The sequence below is a fragment of the Macaca fascicularis genome, chromosome X (assembly GCF_037993035.2).
Source record: "Macaca fascicularis isolate 582-1 chromosome X, T2T-MFA8v1.1".
Classification (NCBI taxonomy): domain Eukaryota; kingdom Metazoa; phylum Chordata; class Mammalia; order Primates; family Cercopithecidae; genus Macaca; species Macaca fascicularis.
In genome coordinates, this window is record NC_088395.1 from 91,783,485 (window position 1) to 91,797,139 (window position 13,655).

General features: G+C 35.8%; 1 long non-coding RNA gene across 1 annotated transcript in view; it reads right to left on the bottom strand.

Annotated features, from left to right (window-relative positions):
- Positions 1-352: 352 nt before the first annotated feature.
- Positions 353-13,655, bottom strand: part of LOC107128528 (uncharacterized) — a 103,854-nt gene continuing 90,551 nt past the window's right edge. The window contains exon 4 of the long non-coding RNA XR_012429799.1: positions 353-869. This is a non-coding gene — a long non-coding RNA (uncharacterized lncRNA). The remainder of the gene's footprint in view (positions 870-13,655) is intronic.

The window sequence follows — 13,655 nt, forward strand, 5'->3', positions numbered from 1 at the left end:
AAATGAAGAGTTTCTGAAGCAAAGTCCTTAAGTAGGCAAGAAGAAATGAGATGGGAGCCAATGTACAAGTTATTATTATCATTAACAATATTAGTGTTACTTTTTTACTATTATTCCTTTCAGTACAAATGTTCAAATGATCTTTGGCTTGCCTGATTCATGTGAATCTGTTTCTACTGTTCCATGCAGAATTTTCTAGCCGTTTGCCAACCACCATCATAACGAGCCTTTCACTTCGATAAATCACAGTTTGGAGGCCAGGATGGAGTCTTAATCCTACCAGAGTCCCTCAACATTTGGGATAAAGTTTTTAAAGGGAGGGGAGCCTAGAATCTATGATAATAGCTAATACTTTTATAGCACTTATGTCCTCAGATGATTGTTCAGCATTCCTGGTGGCTGTAAGGTCACAGATCTCTGGTTATGAGCAGGGTTGGAAAATGCATTAGTTGCAATATGTTTCAAGCAAAGATTTAACTTTGGCAAATAATAAAACATGAATCTTAGTACAAAGATGAACAAATAGTTCTTGAAAATAATAAATGGCTATGACTAAACTCAAGCAGTATACATCTTATGCACAATTCATGCATGTTCCATATACAGGAAGTATAGATATGGGGAAGTGACAAGTGTACAACCAAAAAGTTAACTAGTAATTTATACATACTGTAAGGAACAAGTTCAAAATCCATGGGCCCTTATCTCCTATATAAGCCATTCACAATCTCTATCTGCTGATTGCCTCTCATAATTGCAGCAGTCTTTAAATGTAGTTGTCAGGACTGCCTTCTTCTGTCTTACGCTCATGATGGTGGATCACATGTTTATACTGATTTGAAGTCTGTTCATCTCTTGGTGTTTTCTCACTGTACATTGTGAACAAAGTAAGAAAAATTTTAATTGCCTTATTTCTATAGGTTAAAGATATAAATAATTAAGTATGCTTTAATTAGAGAGGGAATCAATGCTTTGTAGTGTCTAAGGCTAAGGAACTAGACAGTATTACAAGCAAAGGTTCTGTTGTTTAAAATTCACAAACCTGAAATTATGTTTTTTTAAAGGTGATTATTTTTAGAAGAGATAAATAATTATTTTCTCTTAAAGATAACATGCTTGTCTCCGATCTCTGAGATAACTATGAAAAATTCTGTGGACCAGTAACTAAAATTTTTACTTGTGTCAATATTAGTAACTGTTTTAGGCTACTTATATTTAACACTATGTTTCTTAGAATATCTAAAGGTTGTACTATATTTCAATCTGCAATGTGTTCAATACAAATGTGTACTTATTTGGTATAATAAAAACCATGTGATCTATGTAAAAGGAAAGATATGGCCAAAGAAATAAGTGGTATAATCATACCTGTCTATGAAACAGCATAAAATCTTTGCCAAGCCAAGAAGTACAGCTTTTTTTCTAAATATTGGCTATTGAAAACAGATGTGACTTAAATATCTCTAAACAGCACCATTTGACATACTAATTCTGGTGGGCACTTTTGGAATGTTGGGTAGTTGGATGTTCAGTGGAGCATTCTGGCCCACTGAACTTGTTTCCATATTTAAAGGTGTAAGTGAAACTTTTAAAGTACTCTACTATGTTTTTACCTAACAACTGCGTGCCCTTTCACTCCTTTTAGCAATATGTTTATGTAGTAGAATCAGTGTGTCATATTTTACATAAGGAAAAAATACGCTCTACAAAGGGCAAACAGCTTCCTTTTGGATTCTATGTACCTAATCTCATCAAAGAAATTTCCCCTTCTTGCCTATCACCTCCATCCCCAAACATACTTAGATGCTCAGAGACCTGGGATTCAGACAATCTGAACTCTGACTCCATGGAATCTCTTCTTTGTGTTTAGGCTGGAGGAAGGTTAAAATAGTTTTCCTTTACTTGGAATTGCAGTTTCTGTGCATGTTTATAGGTCCTGTGATTTGACTCATAAGAAACGTTCCTACTGAGTTTCAGACTTTAGAAAGCTTTTTCTCAGTTCAAATTGTGGAGGAGATACTGCAGCCATATCCCGGGCAAAATGACTCTCCACGGTTTTCTTGGAATTGTCAAAACATCATTAAGAGTTGGCACTATCTGGGTGCAGTGGCATGTGCCTGTAATCCCAGCTACTTGGGAGGCTGAGATGGGAAGGTCTCTTGAGCTCAGAAGTTCAAGACCAGCCTGGGCAACACAGTGAGACCCAGTGTCTTCAAAATATGAAATAATAATAATAATAATAAAAGAGCCAAGTGTGGTGGAGCACAACTATAATCCCAGGTATTTGGGGGGCTGAGGTGGGAGGATCACTTGAGACTGGGAGGTAGATGCTGCATGAGCCGTGATTGCACCATTGCAGTCCAGCCTGGTTGACGGAGCTAGGCCTTGTCTCAAAAAAAAAAAAAAAAAAAAAAAAAGAGAGAGAGAGAGAGAGAGATGTGGCTGAGGTGCCTGCTACCCCTAGTGGCCTACTAGTAGGGTGACTATTTAATCTATCCGTCTAAATTACTGCACATTGGGAGTGGAGAGAACATTATTAATAATTATTCTGGGACAACAGGCATAAACTGGAAATGTCCTAGCAACCCAGTATTTATGTTGACCCTATCTTTGGGTACTGTGCATCTTGTCAAATTTACTAATTATGGTTATTTTTATGTCTGCTTTTCTCTTGTATATTGTAAGCTATTTAAAAGTGTAGATCTTTGTTTTATCCATGATTACATATTAAATGCCTGGAATAGTACTTGGCACATACTAGGTACCCAATAAATCTTGTTGAATGAGTGAAATATTATTGTATAATAGGCCATTTTTTTGTGATTCATTCCTAGGCTAAACGAGAAATATACTCCTGTGAAAGTCCTTTTCCAGGAAGAAATCTATGAGTATGAATAAGATATATTTGAAAAATATACTTTGACCTCCAATAAATGACAGTGTGTTACATATTAAAAGCCACATCCTTTTAAGTAGAGTACCACCTATTTGAAGCTGGTAGATGCATTTTCTCAGAGAATCCTAGACAATCATAGCTATGAAAGATTATAATAATCACCTAACCAATCTTTTCATGTCAGCTATGACAGGATGCCTTAATATAGTAGTCCCCCTTATTTGCAGTTTCACTTTCTGTTGTTTCAGTTACCTGTGGTACCATGATCTGAGAATACTACATACGGTAAGATATTTTGTAAGAGACCACATTCACATAACTTTTATTACAGCATATTCTTATAATTACTCTATTTTGCCACTTGTTATTCCTGTTAATCTCTTACTATGTCCAATTTATAAATTAACAGGATGACTACAGCCAATGATAATTTATTGTCCAGTTAAAAATAATTAAGAGTATAATTAGGTTATTGGTAACACAAAGAAAGGATAAATGCTTGAGGTGATGGACACCCCATTTACCCTGATATGATGAGTATGCATTGCATGCCTGTATCAGAATAGCTCATGTACCCTATAAATACATACAGCTACTATGTGCCCACAAAAATTAAAAATAGAAAAATAGACTTTATCATATGTATGTATGTATAGGAAAAATCATAGTGCATATAGGGTTCAGTACTATCTGCAATTTCAAGTATCCACTAGGAGTCCTGGAATGTATAACCTGTGAATAAGTGGGGACTACTGTGTATTGGAATAGCACATACTAGGAGTATCTTACTTAGGATCTGACACTTACTGTTTGATGGGGTAACCTGATAACAATTCTGCAGAAGGCAATGAAGCACTCTCTAAAGATACTATATGAACAATCCTTGCCAGTAGTCACTCCTATTGGCGAATTGGGGAAAGTCATATTCTCCCTCTCCATAAATGCATCGACATTTCTATGTGATGTATGCCATCTCAGTTTTCAGTATATGCCTCAGAGAACCACATTCACATTATTTGGCAGGGTCTCAAGGTTTTATAAAAACACTAGAAGTTCATATATGAGTCATTTTTTTCTATAAAATAGAGGAGGAAAATCTGGAATCATGGCAAAGATGGGGGCAGGTAGATTTTGCTGGCAGTCTTTTCTCATCTTCTCATGTTTCTTCTTGCCTTTGCTACAGAGTGGCCAAGTTAGTCTGTTAACCTACATTCATTGCTGTAGGAGTAGGTGGGGGTAAACACTCAGATTGCAAGTATGGAACTGGGAGCCTAGGCGGCTTTGACTTCTTCAGAGCAGTGATAGAACTAGTGTAGCCAAAGCAAATACAGGCAAAATGCCGATAATTTAAAAAATAGTCTTGAGACAGCCATTGTGGATGAGCTTTATTTTTTTTCTCATTATACGTGCCACATCTTCATTACCTAATGATTGGGAAATCTTGACAGCCTTCTGCATGCTGACTCAGTGTGTTCAAACCTGTAGGCTTTAGAGTGTTTGCTCAAGTGGAAAATGGGACAACATAAAACTCTTGAAGTCCTTAAGGAGAAGTGTCATGGATGAGTAACAATGAAATGTTTGACTCATTCAAGGGAGACCGTTTGTTTTTTCCTGATATGTGAGCTTTTTCTATTTCTCTCTGTGTAGATGTCCAAATTTCAGAAGTCAGTGGAAAAATTATTGGTACATGGGTACCAAATGTGACCAACTCTGGAGTACTCTGGATCTGATTTTAGTCGCAGCATTGCCTGGAATACGATTGGCTTTAATAGTTAGTGTAACAATCCAGACTATTTGCTACTGTAAAAAGAAGTCAAAGAAGAATATAGCTGACCACTAGTAAGAAATTTCTAAATACCTTGAGAATGATGGCAAATCTCTTGTGAGATCAGCAAATGAATCCAGAAATCATGAATATAATTTGTCATGCATATTACATACAGGTGGTATGTTCTCTTTCACATTCATCATCATTGTAATCAAATTCTAACAAAAGTCGGATTAACACTGCCACACCAGACATATTTTGTTCAGGATTTGGATAAAGCAAAAATTGGAAAGTCACTTCTCCAGACAGAAGCCAAGTGTAATTAAAAAAATAACTGTCCTACTTCAGTGTTTTCCTTCCTATCAAGGGTCAGTATTTGTGTGCACCCCCATATACTGTCTTAATAGTGTGTGTTGGTCAGGGGCGGGGCGGTGTACAATTACCTCCCACTCACTCCCTAATCCCAGCAACAATGCCAGATAAATGGAAAGAGGAATTCAATAGACTTGCTCTAATCTGAGTCTGCCTTGGGTAAATTTCTTCACCTCATTGGGCTTCATGTTCCTAATCTATAATATAGAAATTGTTATAATCAGATCTACCCACCTCACAGAGATGGTGAAATGATACTTATAGCAGCAATTGTTTATTGAGAGTTTATTAAGTATGTCAGGCTGAATTATAAATGTTTCACACCTATCAACTCATTTAATACTCACCACCCTATAAAGTCCTGATGAGATTACTGAGGCACAAAGAGATCAAATAACTTAGCCAAGGTTACAGGCCTAACTCTGAACCCAGGCAGTCTGGCCACTAGACCTAAACTCTTAATTCCAGGCTATGCTAATGGAATCTAATGAGATAAAATAGTGCTTAGAAAGCTGTAAAGTCATGCTATATTCCCTTCATTTATTTGTTTAAAAGCAAACTGTATCCTTTATACTTTGCACTGTCTCTGAATGAGAGGTATGAGGGGTAAATAACAGTACAGTAAAATCTCATAAATTTTATATCAGTAAATTCGAATTAACATCTACATTAAATTATAATTCCCCAGTGAAAAGATAATGTTACCCTCTATGCAGTATAAAGGTAGTTTGAAATATTACATTAAATTGGAAGTGGCTGATACTGTGAGCTGCATACTCCTAACAATGGGCTTATAAATAGTAACAAAATCAGCAATTTGAACAGCCTCAGATATTAGTCTCTGAGAAGAGTGAGATAAACTCTCCAACCTTTTTGTAATTTCAAAATTCTAAACTTTGCACCATAATTCCATATCCTTTAAAGCATCATGTGGTATAAATGTATATATAGGCATACAATCAATGCTAAACATTAATTTTTAAAATTTAAATTACTGTGGAGAATTTCATATCACCATTTGACAGAGGTTGGAAACCCCCTGAAATGTTAAAGAATAATTATGATTAGAAATCACACCTGTAAATATATCATTTTTGAACTATTCTCCATAGCTTTCCTACTCTAAGGTTTTCTAGAACACTGGATTTGTATTCCAATCTTTTTCTTCCTCTAATTGGGTATAACTTTGAGGTGATCACTTAGCCCCTACTTCCTCCTTTAGAAGTAGGGAGAAGGGTAATATATATTCTACTTCCCTATACTTGTGAGATTCAAATGAAATAATTAATGAAAAATTGTATTGAGAAGCAAAGGCAAAACAGAAAGATTTATTATAAATCACAAGCACTTGGGGTTATTTACATCCTTTTTGGGTAAATAATTAAGCTGTTTTATTTTCTTCCAATTAAAATGCAGTTTAGTTTGAGCTCCTTTTTATTCCCCCTCTGCCATTTCCTGATTTGTGAATTGACAAAGTAACTTTAAATATACTCTGGGAGATTCTTTAGTGTAGTGAAAAAAATAGGGGCCATGGTGCCAGACAGAATGAGACTCAATTCCCTGCCCCATAAATCACTGACTATGTGGCCTAGGGGAACTTTCTTAAAATTTCTTAGAGCTGGGTTTCTTATCTACAAAATGAAGTTAAAATTACCTACCTTGCAAGTTTTTTGTAAATATTTAAATAAAATAATGTAATATTTTTGTGAAATACACTGATGTCTGCAATTTACTTTCGAGTGTTTCAAAAAATAAGGTGTACTAATGGATACAGGAATGAACAGATGGACAGATATATGTTAAAGCAAGTATATTAAAATTGTAATGGTATAATTAAGTTGGTATATACGTGGGCATTAACTGTAAAATTTTTTCAGCTTTGCTGTATGTTTGAGCATTTTTATAATAAAATGTTGGATGAATCAGACAATCTTAAGTAAACCACTGTGAACATGGAAAACATTAAAAAAGGTCGCCATTCTTATTGCTTTCTCTTGGGTATAGTCTGAAAATGGGAGCATGCATTCTGTATTGTCACAAAACGGTTCATCAAAGAAAAAGATTTATAACCAGTTAAGCAAATGCTCTATCCTATGTTGTTGTTGTTGTTTTCAAATGTGCCAGAGAACAGAGGCGTTCATCAGGACTGCAACCTTAGCAGAATTCTACATATGATTTTGATACTGATATGAGGCCTCCTCAACCTGATCAAGTCCAGGTAAACACTGGAACTCATTTGCCAGATAAACTAAGTTTACAGAAGGCACCATAAACAGAAATGCCTCACAGAAACAAAAAGAACCTTTTGAGATCAAAGAAGTAGTCAGAGACAACAAAATTATATGTAATCAGAAGATCAAATTGCACAAATATGGGACGGTTGATGACAGATAGAGTACAGGTTGATGATCAGTAGAGTACAGGCCAGGCCTGAGGCATTTACACTAGGAGTGCTATCTACTATTCCTCCCCACCAATTGTTTCCAGGTAACATCAATTTAAAACACATATCTAAGGCAGCCTTGGGGAAAGTTAAAACATATTAAAGAGCCAAAGAAGTCCCTAAAAGAGGGCCAGAAAGATATGGATAACAGTACAAGGATTTGAACCATGTGGAGAGAGAGATATATATATATACACACACACTATACACACACACACTATATATATATAAAATCTCTTCTCATCTAATGTTCTTAGTAGCACAGATTCTCTAACACAGACTTGTGGGAATCTCTTCAATTCATTTCATTGTGCTTTAGGAGCAGCTCTGAATAAAGAGTAAAAGGGGTATGCATGTCATATTAGGCTACAAGTATCAGAAAGGGCAGTAATGCTTTTATTGTTTTAAATCGAACAAATCATACATAAAACACTACAAAATCATCTTTTTTGTTATGGCATACTAAGTCCTAGAATATGCCCAATTATGATCGCTATATTTAAGGAAGTAATTCTACATATGTTTCTGATATGGCTCTGTGTTAGTAACATCAAGGCCAGTTAAACACTGAAACTCATAAAAAATATTAAATTAAAGGGTTGATGAATCAAGGAGAGTGGCAAGATACTTTCTGGTTGAAGTCAAAAAAATTAAATATTGAAACAAATTATAGTATGTAGGGTTTGTTATAATCTATAGTATTTTTCAAAAAAGAGGGTATAATAATCAGTGCAAGGGCCAAAGTGCCTTCTTTCCTCCAAACAACCACACTAGCTCTCTAGCAAGAGTTCTGACCTGGGATGAGATGGCTGAAATTACAGAAATAGAATTCAGAATATGGATAGGAACAAAGATCATCGAGGTGCAGCAGTAAATTGAAACCCAATCCAAGGAAACTAAGGATCACAGTAAAACGATACAGGAGCTGACAGAAAAAATAGCCAGTATAGAAATGAATGAAACTGACCTGATAGAGCTGAAAAACACACTAAAATAATGTCATAATGCAATCCCAAGTAGAATACCAGAATTGACCAAGCTGAAGAAAGAATTCCAGAGCTTGAAGACCGGCTTTCTGAAATAAGACAGTCCGACAAGAATAGAGAAAAAAGAATGAAAAGGAACAAATAAAACCTCCAAGAAATATGAGATTATGTAAAGTGACCAAATCTATGACTCATTAGTGTCCCTGAAAGATGGCAAGAATGGAAGCAACTTGGAAAACTTATTTCAGGATATCATCCACGAGAACTTCCTCAACCTAGCAAGAGAGGCTAATATTGAAATTCAGGAAATGCAGAGAACCTCAGTAAGGTACTTCACAAGATCTACCCAAGACACACATCATCAGTTTTTCCAAGGTTGAAATGAAAGAAAAAAATCTTAAGGCAGCTTGAGAGAAAGGTCAGGCCACGTACATCAGACTAACAGTGGAACTCTCAGCAGAAACCCTACAAGCCAGAAGAGATTGGGGGCCAATATTCAACATTCTTAAAGAAAAGTAATAACAATCAAAAATCTCATATATGACCAAACTAAGCTTAATAAGAAAAGGAAAAATAAGATTCCTTTCAGATAAGCAAATACTGAGGAAATTTCTTACCACCAGACCTTCCTTAGAAGAGCTCCTGAGGGAAGCAGTAAGTATGGAAAGGAAAGACCATTACCAGCCACTACAAAAACACACTGAAATACACAGACCAGTGACACTATAAAGGAACCACATGAACAAATCTGCATAATAACATCTAACACATCATGATGACAGGATCAAATCCACACATATCAATACTAACCTTCAATGCAAATGGGCTAAATGCCCCGATTTAAAAGGCACAGAGTGGCAAGCTCAATAAAGAAGCAAGACCCAATGGTATGCCATCCTCCAGAGACCCATCTCACATACAATGACGCACACAGGCTCAAATAAAGCGATGGAAAAAATCTACCAGGCAAATAAAAAACAGGAAAAAGCAGGGGCTGCAATCTTAATGTCAGACAAAACAGATTTTAAACCAACAGAGATCAAAACAGACAAAGAAGGGCACCACATAACAGTAAAGGTTGAATTCAAGAAGAAGACTAACTATCCTAAATATATATGCAGCCAACACAGGAGCATCCAGATTCATAAAGCAAGTTCTTAGAGATCTACAAAGAGACTTAAACTCCCACATAATAATAATGGGAGACTACAATACCTACTGACAGAATTAGACAGATAATTGAGGCAGAAAATTGGATATTCAGGACCTGAATTCAGCACTGGACCAAATAGACCTCATAGACATCTACAGAACTCTCCATAAAAAACTAACAGAATATATATTTTTCTAATCGCCACATGTCACATTCTGTAAAATTGACCACACCATTGGGCATAAAACAATCCTCAGCAAATGTAAAAGAACTGATATCATACCAGCCACTCTCTCAGACCAGAGCATGATAAAATTAGAAATCGAGACTAAGAAAAATCTTGAACCCATATAGTTATGTGGAAGTTGAATAATCTCCTCCTGAATGGGTTTTGGGTCAGTAACGAAATTAAGGCAAAAATCAGAAAGTTATTTGAAACTAATGAGAACAAAGATACAACATACCAGAATCTCTGACATACATCTAAGGCAGTGTTAAGAAAGAAATTATAGGACTAAATGCCAACAATAAAAAGTTAGAAAGGTCTCATGTTAAAAACCTAACATCACAACTAAAAAGAGAACCAGGAGCAGACCAACCCCAAAGCTAGCAGAAAACAAGAAATAACTGAAACCAGAAGGAGACTGAGACATGAAAACCATTCAAAAGATCAATCAGTGCTACTGATTTGTGTACAGTGATTTTGTATCCTGAAATTTTACTGAATTCATTTATCAGATCTAGGAGCTTTTTGGATGAGTCCTTAGAGTTTTGTAGGTATACTATCATATCACTGGTGAACAGGTTGAATTCTTCTTTTCTGATTTGGGTATCCTTTATTTCTTTCTCTTGTTTGATTTCTCTGGCTAGGATTTTCAAGTACTATGTTGAATAGAAGTGGTGAAAGTGGTTATACTTGTCTTGTTTCAGTTCTTATTGGGAATGCTTTCAATTTTTCCCCCATTTAGTATGATATTGGCTGTGGGTTTGTCATAAATGGCTTTTATTATCTTGAGGTCTGTCCCTTCTATGCCAATTTTGCTGAAGGTTTTCCTCATGAAGGGATCCAGGATTTTTTCAAATACTTTTTCTGCTTCCATTGAGATGATCATATGATTTTTGGTTTTAATTCTGTTTATGTGGGGTATCACATTTGCTGACTTGCATATGTTAAACCATTCCTGCATCCCTGGTATGAAACCTACTTGACCATGGTGTATTATCATTTTGATATGCTGTTGGATTCAGTTAGCTTGTATTTTGTTGAGGATTTTTGCATCTATATTCATCAGAGATATTGGTCTGTAGTTTTCTTTTTTTTGTTGTTATGTCCTTTCCTGGTTTTGGTATTTGGGTGATACTGACTTCATAGAATGATTTACGGAGGATTCCCTCTTTCTCTGTCTTTTGGAACAGTTTCAGTAGGATTGGTACCAATTCTTCTTTTAATGTCTGATGGAATTCAGCTGTGAATCCATCTGGTCGTGGAGTTTCTTTTGTTGTTGTTGTTGGCAATTTCTTAATTACTGTTTCAGTCTTACTCCTTGTTATGGTTCTTTTCAGTCTTTCTGTTTCTTCCTGGTTTAATCTCTTCTTCTGCTGGGTTTGGGTATAGTTTATTCTTGTTTCCCTAATTCCTTTGCATGTGAGCTCAAATTTTCTATTTGTGCTCTTTCAGACTTTTTGATGTAGACATTTAAGGCTATGAATTTTTCTCTCAGCACTACTTTTGCTGTATCCCAGAGGTTTTGATAGGTTGTGTCATTATTATCGTGAAGGTCAATTAATTTTTAATTTCCATCTTTATTTCATTGCTGGCCCAAAATTCATTCAGAAGCAGATTATTAAATTTACATGCATTTGTATAGTTTTGGGGTTTCTTTTGGAGTTAATTTCCAATTTTGTTCCACTCTGGTCCAAGAGAGTACTTTACATATTTTAGATTGTATTAAATTTATTGAGACTTGTTTTGTGGCCTACAATATGGTCTAGGAGAATGTTCCATGTGCTGATGAAAAGAATGCATATTCTGTAGTTGTTGGGTAGAATGTTCTGTAAATATATATTAAGTCCATTTGTTCTGGAGTATAGTTTAAGTCCATTGTTTCTTTGTTGACTTTCTGTCTTAATGACCTGTCTAATGCTGTCAGTGGAGTATTGAAGTCTCCCACTATTATTGTGTTGCGGTCTGTCTCATTTCTTAAGTCTGGTAGTAATCGTTTTATAAATCTGGGAGCTCCAGTGTTAGGTGAATATATATTTAGGATTGTGATATTTTCCTGTTGGACTAGTCCTTTTATCATTATATAATGTCCCTCTTTGTCTTTTTAAACTGTTGCTGTTTTAAAGTCTGTTTTGTCTGATATGAGAATCCTGCTTGCTTTTGGTGTACATGTGTATGGAATATTTTTTTCCATTCCCTTACTTTCAAATTATGTGAGTCCTTATGTGTTAAGTGAGTCTCAGCAAATACTTGGTTGGTGGATTTTTATCCATTCTGCCATTCTGTATCTTTTATGTACAACATTTAGGCCATTTACGTTCAACATTAGTATTGAGATGTGAGGTACTGTTCTATTCGTTGTGCTAGTTTTTGCCTGAATACCTTGTTTTATTATTGTGTTATTATTGTATAGGCCTTGTGAGATTTATGCTTTAAGGAGGTTGTATTTTGGTGTATTTTGAGGTTTGGTTCCAAGATTTAGAACTGCTTTTAATAACTCTTGTAGTGCCGGCTTGGTAGTGGTGAATTCTCTCAGCATTTGTTTTTTGCTGGATATAAAATTCTTGGTTGATAATTATTTTATTTAAAGAGGTTTAAGATAGGACCCCAATCTCTTCTAGCTTGTGGGGTTTCTGCTGAGAAATCTGCTGTTAATCTGATAGGTTTTTCTTTTTGGTTACCTGATGCTTTTGCCTCAGAGATCTTAAGATTCTTTCCTTAGTCTTGACTTCAGATAACCTAATGACTATGTGCCCAGGTGATGATTTTTTTTTTTTTTTTTTAGATGGAGTTTCACTCTTGTTGCCCAGGCTGGATCTCGGCTCACTGCAACCTCCGCCTCCCGGGTTCAAGCGATTCTCCTGCCTCAGCCTCCCGAGTAGCTGGGATTACAGGTGTGCGCCACCACGCCTGGCTAATTTTGTATTTTTAATAGAGATGGGGTTTCTCCATGTTGGTCAGGCTGGTCTTGAACTCCCGACCTCAGGTGATCTGCCTGCCTCGGCCTCCCAAAGTGCTGGGATTGCCGGCATGAGCCACTGAGCCTGGCCTGATCTTTTTGTAATAAATTTCCTGGGTGTTCTTTGAGCTTCTTGTGTTTGGATGTCTAGATCTCTAACAAGACCAGGGAAGTTTTCCTTGATTATTCCCTCAAATAAGTTTTCCAGACATTTAGATTTCTCTTCTCCCTCAGGAAAACTAATTATTCTTATGTCTAGTCATTTAATGTAATCCTCAATTTCTTGGAGGCTTTGTTCATTTTTTAAAATTCTTTTTTGTCTTGGTAGGATTAGGTTAATTTGAAAGCCTTGTCTTCAAACTCTGAAGTTCTTTCTTCTACTTGTTCTAGCCTATTGTTGGAACTTTCCACTGAATTTTGTATTTCTCTAAGTGTGTCTTTCATTTCCAGAAGCTGTGATTTTTTAAAAATTTATGATCTCTATTTCTCTGGAGACTTTTTCAGCCACATGCTGTTATTTTTTTTTCTATTTTTTTAAAGTTGATTTTCACCTTTCTCTGGTACCTAATTGAATAGCTTAATAATCAACCTTCTGAATTCTTTATCGGCATTTTAGAGATTTCTTGTTGGTTTGGATCCATTGCTGAAGACCTAGTGTAATCTTTGGGCAGTGTTATAGGACCTTGTTTCTTCATATTACCAGAATTACTTTTCTGGTTCCTTCTTGTTTGGGTAGACTGTTTCAGTGGAATTATCTGAAACTCAATGGCTGCTTTACAGATTATTTTGTCCCATGGGGTGGGTGATCCTTTGATATGGTGCTATCCCCTGTTGAAAAAAAATAATTCTGAAATT